Consider the following 9347-nt stretch of genomic DNA (forward strand, 5'->3'; position numbering starts at 1 on the left):
ATAATACACTATAGAAAGTATATGACATCAAAAAAGAATGTCTTAATTCTTCTTAACTGATTCTCTTCTACCCTCCTCCCCCCCCACTCTCGCTTCTCTCTCTTCTTCTCTCTTCTCTCCTCTCTCTCTCTCTTCCTCTTTCTTCTATTCTGTCTCCTCCTCCTCCCCTGTCTCCCTCCTTATTATTAATATGTGAAATACATAATATCTGCTGTTCAAAACGTTTTAAAATGATTTTGTCAGTGCAGAGTTTCTTTGTATTTGCGACAAACCTCTGTGCCAAACCCAAACATTTGCTAAGCAAACATTACGTCATCAAATAGTATATATTATATTACCACAACGTCTGCTCACCACGATTCATTTTACATTTATCTGCTGCACTATTCAACTACAGGTCTACGTCTTAAGGTGAGTGTTAAAACTTAACCAATTTTTGAGTTGAACTTATTACTTAAAACATTTCCAAACAATTTGAGAAGAGGACATCTACTAAGGGGTAAGCTCGTGTTAAATTTGAACTATTTTATTTCTTTATTCGCCTTGAATTCATTAACAATATGTGTCACATAACGAGTTCATCTCACTCCAGTTATATTTCGGTAGGCTTAGAAAAACTTTGCCTTCGAATATTATCATTCCTATAATAGCCTTCTCTTTGAATTCATTTCAAATTCATCATCATCCATCTTGGATTGTGCTCTTGAGAACGTTGCCGGTCAGCATCTGTCTCCACGAATCACGATTCTCTGCGTTGCGCATGAAATCTGTGTTGCTTTTAAAATCATATTGGGCCATTCTCAGGTTATTTAGATAAGTCATTCTTTGTCTTCCTCTAGCTCTCTTTCCTTCGATCATCCCAGATGTTACCCCATTTTTTCTATTCCGTCTCTTCTCCACACATGTCCCAGAAACCGTAACTGCCTCTTTCTGATGGTGTCGATCAATATTCTTCCCTTTCTCACCTTCTCCGACACATCCTCGTTCGTATACATGTCTGTCATCGTACATTCTTTGTCAAGCGTCCACAACCGTATAAAAGGGTACTTATAAAATATGTTTCTACTACTTTCATTCTTGTCTTCAACTTTAGGTTGTTGTTTGACACAATTGGTCGTATTTTATGGAACATGTTTTTTGCTATTGCTATTCTTTGTTTTATATCCTCTATGTCACGTGCGTCGTGGGTAATGATAGTGCCTTAATATTTAAATTTCTCTCCTTGGCTTGACAAGTGGAAGATCGTGTTGTTGTTATTCTTTGAGACCGCCATGCATTCTGTTTAGTTCCAGGCCCATCTGTTCACTTTTGCACACCGGTATATCTAAAATTTTCTGCACGTTTTCTGGAGAGTATGCCATCCGTGTCTATTCCCAGATCGTCGAGGGCGTCAATCAATTCTATTGAGAAACTATCATGGCCTACCGCTTTCCCCCTTTTCATCTTTTTGCAAGCAGCTTCTACTTCTCGCATAATCTGGGGACGCATGTTCACAGTAGAGATTTCTTTACCCAAGCACGTCCCCCTTTTGTCATCCGCGTAAAGATTTTTTTCTGTATACTACCCAACGTTCCAAAATTTCGTTGTCGATAAGTATATTACCGTTTGCGTCTTTAACTCATTCTCTTGCCATGGCTGGGCGTTTTCCACTTAGATCTTGTATTGGCTGGTAGAATTGTTTGGTGTTAGATTGTTTTAGTCTTTCAATTTTGTGACATTCATGTTCCATATAATCTTCCTTTGCTCTCCTACACTCACGTTTTATAATCTCATTAGCTTATTTATATTAATTGCTGTTGCGTTCTAGTTTTCGTCTTTCATTCATCAGTTTCAAGATCTTGTCAACATCCATCCACTTTTGTTTTGGTTCGTGTTTTTTCACATATGGAACAGTTTTTCTTGCAAATTCTATGATGCAGTTCGATACTTGATTCCAGTACTCATCTATGTCTATATCTGAGATCAAGTTTTCACTTTTCTCTTTCACGCATTAAGTTTTATTTTTAGCGTTGCCTTGACAGGTCGGTGGTCACTATAGAACAGTAAAGTTTGCTGCCCCAAACGTAAACAATAACAAGTTGCTAGTGATTTCCGTTAGGGACCGGAATAATTTACGCACAATATAGGTCTCCCAATTTTGTAGTTTGAGTTGTAGGCAATACACTTTCAGTATTGAAAATATGTTTACATAAAATCTAACAGTTGCAGAAATAATAATATAAGACTAAATTATTATGAAAATCAGGCTCCGAATAATTCTCGTTTTGTTCATACCAGCGCAATAATTTGCTCTGGTCTAAAAATAGATAGACGTAACTTTTGATAAATTTTACCTTTTGTTCCATAAAATATCCATATCTAGACATTATTTGATGCATGATCGAGTATTTATGAATATGTGTTTCTTTTGCCACCTAACAGCCAAATTTTAAAGGTTATTTTCTTTCTATTATTTACATTGGAACGTGAGCTGTCAAGACAGGAACATGTGGTTTGCCATGTGCTTCTCGACCTTTGTTTACGTTTGGGGCAGCAAACTTTACTGTTCTATTACAACCTGCGCTTGGAATATTTGTTGCGTTGAGTACGATATTTCTGAATCGATGTTGGACCAGAATAAAGTCTATCAGATTTTTATAAAGGCCACCTGGACTTGTCCATGTCCATTTCTTTCTATCGTGGTTCTTAAACCATGTATTTAAAAAATTGAGCTTTATATAGCGCAATATCCACTAATTGTGCTCAAAGCGCTTTACAAGTGGTCCCTGGTCAACAGCAACATTTAACATGTAGGACGGGACATGACCGTATCCTTCGTTAAGTGAAGTCCCGCTCATGCATGGTGAACCGAGACAGTGACGTCACAGCCTCCGGCTCAGTGAGGGAAGATAGAGTGAGAGGCAACACAGCATTACACAGTACCTACACAACAATAATATTATCCTATACACAAACGATTCGGGAGATTTAAATTTAATAATAAATAATTTGTGTTTGTTGTTTTATCCTTGCTCCATGTGTTCTGAAAGCTGGTTTAAATGTTCTTTGATTTTTATATCTTCGCTTTGTGTATTCAAGAAATTGTATTTTAATAGTTTTAATTCCATGACTCCGTTACAAATGCAAGTGTTTTGTTATTGAGATATTATTATCAATTTGTTCAACAATGCCGGATAAGTGTTGTGTGCCTGGATGTCGGAGTAATTATCGTGGTGAGACTGAGAATGTGTCTGTATTTAGATTTCTTGTAGATACTGACAGAAGACAGTTGTGGCTCAAAAAAATTCCCAGAGACGATTTCTTCCCCAGTAAACGTTCTGTTGTATGTGCTAAACATTTCATAGAAAAATTTATTATTAAAGTTGATTCTGTGACACGACCCGACGGTAGTATTTTGTCTATTGAAAGAGAATTACCAAAACTTACGAGTGATGCGTACCCCTCAATATTCCCTAATTACCCGGCCTATTTGTCATCTGAACCTCCCCCCAAAAGGAGAAAACCAGACGACAGGCGTGCTGAAGAGGAAAGAAGGAATGAACAATCCTATATTGACTGGATCGAGATGGACACAATCAAAACATTCTCAGACTTTACAGAAAACCTGAAAAATATTCTAAAGAAAACTGGATTAACAGGATCTGTAAGGACAGCACAGGACTGGAATACATCAGCTTTTACTACATTCACGACACCTCAATTGTCAATAGTGAGACCCCTCCTGTTCTAAAGTCTTCAATTAGAATTCACTCCAATCTTCAAGTTGAAGTCTTCACTGATAATGGAGGTAATAATTTCTTTGAATAAGTTATAGTTTAATATCCGTAAGGATATTTCCCATGAATACATGGAAGTTTAAGAGAGTTAAAGTGATTAGTAAAAATGGCTGTAGTAAAAAAGGGTGAAAAAAACTAGCCCGTCTGAACCATCGAATTAGAGCCCATGAAGTCAGTTTATCAAATCATTGTCATAAGTTGACTTTAATTTCAATACAACCTTTTTGAATATGACGTTTGTGATAGTACTTTTGCCAAACCTAAGTTTGATCTCGCATTCCATTTCCAAGTGGCATGGAGTAACAACAACAATGGTTGCCATTCGTTATGATATATCTTTGTCGTTCCTCGGTAATTATAAAGGCTTTCTCTATTTTAGTATTTAATTGTACAATGGGGGAGAGTATGAGAAATGATAGTTAAGATATTATAATATAATGTGTTACATAGCTCATTTCTTTATTTGTCACTATTTTTCTGCAAAGAAAATCGGTTCTAGTTGTTTGTTTTTCCCCCTTTTTGACTTTCAGTTCGAATACCTGATAAAAAACTAAAATGGATTTTTGGACGTTTGCCTTGCATTCTTGAACGATGGTCACAGTTTGAAAATTTAATGTCACACTTTTCGTCTTCAAGTTCAGTCGATAACAACATGAAGAAAATTGAAATCCATATCGATGCCTTATATGAAACGTGTTCCAGTCTTGATGAAATTGACGAAGAAGAAATATGTCTAAAGAAAAAGCTCCTGTTTTTGATGGACCACCTAAAGTTATGCTTTTCTCATCAGAAGAGATATTCATGTGATACTTTACTCTTTGCATTTCAAATGTATGCATCATCATCCTCTACATATTCTCTTATCAGAAATAATCTATTAACACTGCCCAGTATTTCATACTTGAGAAAACTTTCCTCTGTTTTTAACGTAGGAAGTGGAATCAACTGTGAGCCAAACCATGTTAATTACCTACAACAAAAATGACAAAATCTGAGAGAAGAAGAACGGACTGTCATTTTAATGATTGATGAAATTCATGTTGCTCACAATATATCATACACTGGTGGAAAGATGGATGGCATGGCATTAAACCAATCATCAACTGAGGCCTCAACTGTCCAAGTTTTTATGTTGGCATCTTATTTTTCAAAAAATAAAGATGTCGCTGCTATTGTTCCAGTGAAGAATATCAACGCTGACACACTCCAAATGTATACAAATCGTGTATTGTCAATGCTCCACAAGGTCGGCTTTACTGTTATTTGCCTTATATCCGACAACAACAGAATAAATAGAAACTGCTTTACTTCAATGTGTGGAAAAACATTGAAGCCATGGATTCCACATCCAGATGATCCATCCCAGAAATTATTTTTTTCTTTTCGATTCAGTCCATTTATTGAAACGCATTAGAAACAACTGGCTTTCTCAGTTAGATGCAGAGAAAACATTTATTTTGCCTTCTTTTACACAGCACGACAAGACGATGCGAGCTGCATTTTATCATTTACGTAAACTCTACAACACAGAAAAATCATCACCAGTAAAGTTAGCCCCTGCACTCAATAACAAATCTATGTACCCCACAAATACAGAGAGGCAAAATGTCAATCTCATGATGAAAGTTTTTGATGTCAGGAATGCTGTGGCCCTCAGTCATTACGAGGAAGAGTGGAATGTGGACACAAAAGGAACAATCGAATTCATCAATATTATTTCCAAACTGTGGACCATTCTTAATGTAAAACTTCCCATGAAATATGTTCGACTTCGAAATGATGATTGTCAACCCATTAGACAGATGGATGACAAGAATGTCAATTTCCTCTCTGATGTTGTTAACTGGCTTGAGGCTTGGGATGAATCTTCGCTATCCAGACCAAGAGCAGGATGCCTTTCTAATGAGACCATGTTTGCTTTGACACATACCATCAAGTCTATTATTGAGCTTTGTCAACATTTGCTCACTATAAAAATTTTCGATACATTCTCCTTGGAAAGTTTCAAACAGACAATCTCGAATTTCGTTTTAGTCAGTATCGCCAGCTTAGTGGATCCAATTATCATGTATCAGTAAGACAAGTATTAGAAGGTGAGAAAAAGTTAAAACTGATGAGTGTATTGACCCTTGTATCTGCATCAAAAGGAACGATCGCTTTGAAAGATTTGACAGACACCATACACACTGATTCTTCTTTAGACATCCAATCAAGTAACAACGAATTTGATTCTTTTTAAAATTGCCTTCAAGAATGTGAGAGCATTGACATTACACCTCAACAGTCCCAAGTTCTTGTTTTTATTGCTGGTTACGCAGCATCAAAATTATGTAAAACGACATCCTGTGAAATGTGCAGGTCTGAAATTATAGTTCAAGAGAAAAGGTTGAATCTGGAGCTCGACGACAATTACTGTTATCTTCAAACTCTTGACAGAGGAGGACTAGTCTGGCCATCGCAAACCGTTTTGGACATTGTCACAATTATTTTCATGATATTTCAAGTGATCATTGGGAATAAAGAAACCGAGGATAGATTTTTAAGATGTAAGAACCAAAGACGTGTCATGACGGAGCTGACACTGAGTCACCTGAATAGAAAAGGATTTCACTGGTTTAATTGTGAGTCGTGTGAAACAAGTCTGGAGGAAACCCTGAAGAAAGCATTGAAACCCACAATCAATATTCTACTCAACAATTACTCTAAGAAATTGTCAGATAGAGAAGGAAATGAAAGTTAAAAACATTCACCAAAAGGATATAGATGTCTAATACCTACCAGGAATTTTTTTTGGACGACCTTATTGAGCTTAGGCAAAAGATGTGCCAGACAGTTTTTCCTTTTATGATGTTCACCAGAATGGACCCAAGTACTATTAATTATGACATATTATTACAACCAAGATCTTTTTAATGGGCCTTAGGAAATGCACACAATAAGAAGAGTCGCAAGTTTATTTATCTAGTTGGCTGGTACAGCAAATTTACCATTTAATTTTGTCCTTTAAGTTTCGCACTTCTTTTTTTTTTAAATTTGCATTTACACCGTTTTGATGTTGGTGTGGAGATTGTTTTGTTCTTATTGTTTTTGTTGTTGATTCAGTATTTTGTGCATAGCCTATGGCGGTTCAAAGCCCGCAGCTGAATTATTATTCAGTAACTCAGATGAGAAGGACCAGCTGTTCATTAGCTAAATAATAGATTCACGTATATGGTTGAAGATTTAGTAAACAAATAAACAACAACAAACAAACAAAACACAACAGACTAAAAATTTAAACACACGCACGAACACACTCAAAGAACTAATATGCATACCTACATAAATTACTACTGACACACTACCACTTCGCCTCTTTCTCTCTCTCTCGCTTGCTTCTCCGCTCGCTTCGTTCTGGGCCGGCGCCCGTGACGTCACATAATCTATGAGCGGGATTGTACATAACGAAGGACACGACATGACGCCTGTTAGGCGATATTACAATTTTTCGGACAGAGATAACGCTGTTAACGGCCAGGTACTCATTTTACACCCGAGTAAGGTGAGAGAATGTGAGTAAAGAGCCTTTTCCAAGGACTCAACTATGCGCCGAACGCGAGGCTCGAACCCAGGACCTTCCGATCCGAAAGCGAGTTTCACACCACTAGACCACATAGCCGCACGTATTGACAATCGTAAGGTTTTCTAATCTGCACTAGTCGACAAGTAGTAAGCTTCGCAGTCCGAATGACGCTTGCTGAGAATTGTGTGATTCAGTCATGGTCGATAAGTATAGCTGCTCTCTCCATCCATGTTGTTATTTATTTCCATTGGTCACGGCTGCCAAGATCTTGTTGTGACTTTAGTACGGAGGGCACTGCAGTATTTCTTAGTTCTTCAGGGATTAATTCGGCCTAATCTGAATCCAGAAATGTCTATATGTAGAGAGGTCCTGGTTCAGGGTAGTTACTATTGATGTTGGTGGCCCCCTACATATTTGTTGCCATGAAGGAAATATTCTGTCATTGCAGTTTGGGCTGGGATGTTATCTTCTCGACGTAAGATGTGACCAAATAGCCTCCATCGCTGTTCTTTTATTATTGTTCTCAGGCGTTGGACCCTGGTTTTGTCATAGAGATCAGTATTTGTAATTGTCTCTGGCCAATAGATTCTGATTACGCGGTGATATGAATCGAGACTTTCTAAGTTCTTTTTTTGTGAGGCCCCAGGTTCCACAATTATATGTCAATATCGGAATAATCTGTATTCGTTTATTCTCACTGATTATGCTATTTCTATTCCATAAATTTTGGAGTTGGTTGAATGCATTGGTGGACACCTGCTTTCGTTTTCTGATGTCTTCATTTTCGTTGATCAAATTGCCTAGTTTACGTACAAGTCTTTCACCTTTATCATTCTTGTTACCTAGTCCGTGGGGGCCAACGATATTTTCAACTCTCTCGTTACCAACCTTTGCATTGAAATCACCAATTATTAAAGGAATTTCATCAGATTTATATTGTTTTTATGCCTGTTCCATTCTTGATAGAATGCCTCAATTGTGTTTTCGTCACTGTCTGATATTGGGGCGTATATTTGAATAATATTACATTAAACGGGTTCCTTTGAACTTCACTAAAATAACTCTTTCTGAGATTGCAACATGATCTAAACAGCACTTTGATATTGATTTGTATAAAAGAATTCCAACTCCTTTCTCATGAAGTTTTCCACTTGCATAATACAATACAAAATCATCTTCTTTAACTACTCCTTCTCCTTTCCACTTCGTTTCTGAGATTCCAAGGACATTAATTTGGAACTTTTTCATTTCTTGAATAACGTTTTCAAATTTTCCTAAATGGTTTAATGTGCGTATATCCCACGTGGCCAATGTGATTGTTTAATTTCGCACCAGTTTGAAATGATCAACGTGATCGGGAAAGTTTGTTAGTGACGGTGGTTTTTCGTTGCCTCCATCATTGTTATTAGTAGAATTTAAATTATTGCATTTTAATTTGACTGAGTTGTTTTTTATGTTTTCTTTGGTTTCTATTTGTTTTTGTTTTTGTTTCATTCCACCTTTATTTCCTCTTTTTGTTATTTTTCTGTATGTCATGAATAATTCAAAAGATCTCAAAATGTTCACTATTCTAAATTTGATGTATTATTAATTGTATTGTACGTCGGTATTGGGTGAATAGTTATAACAATAATTAGGTGTTGTCATTTTCGATGTTCATCGTCGACCGTTGTAATAACATTAAAATAGCTCACTGTTTTTTTTTTCTCCTTAAAATCGTAAAATGTAAACAAAAATGATCCTAACTCACTCAATCCTGGAGATAATATTTGCTACTTTTCAAAATGGGGAAAAATGTATTAATAATGAGCATGTGCATAGATAGTTTTATTCAACTACCATTAACATGCAAAAACTAAAATCATTAACTTTGATACTACGCCTATAATTTGTCTCAGAAAAATGTAATAAATAGGCATGGAGTAAAAGTAACCCAGGTAAACAACGGATATAGTCGGTGTTAGGGTTGAGTGAGTATAGATGATAAAATCCTTGCAAAAATTTACAAA

At 36.5% G+C, this 9347-nt stretch overlaps 1 protein-coding gene across 1 annotated transcript in view; it reads left to right on the forward strand.

Moving 5' to 3' along the window:
* Positions 1–322: 322 nt before the first annotated feature.
* LOC144973486 (uncharacterized) overlaps positions 323–9347 on the forward strand; it is a 30972-nt gene continuing 21947 nt past the window's right edge. The window contains exon 1 of the mRNA XM_078915967.1: positions 323–411. The gene's annotated coding sequence lies outside the window, so the exon portion shown is untranslated. The remainder of the gene's footprint in view (positions 412–9347) is intronic.

This window comes from Berghia stephanieae, chromosome 5 (assembly GCF_034508935.2).
Source record: "Berghia stephanieae isolate SIO BIC M18660-M18661 chromosome 5, UCSD_Bste_1.3, whole genome shotgun sequence".
NCBI lineage: Eukaryota > Metazoa > Mollusca > Gastropoda > Nudibranchia > Aeolidiidae > Berghia > Berghia stephanieae.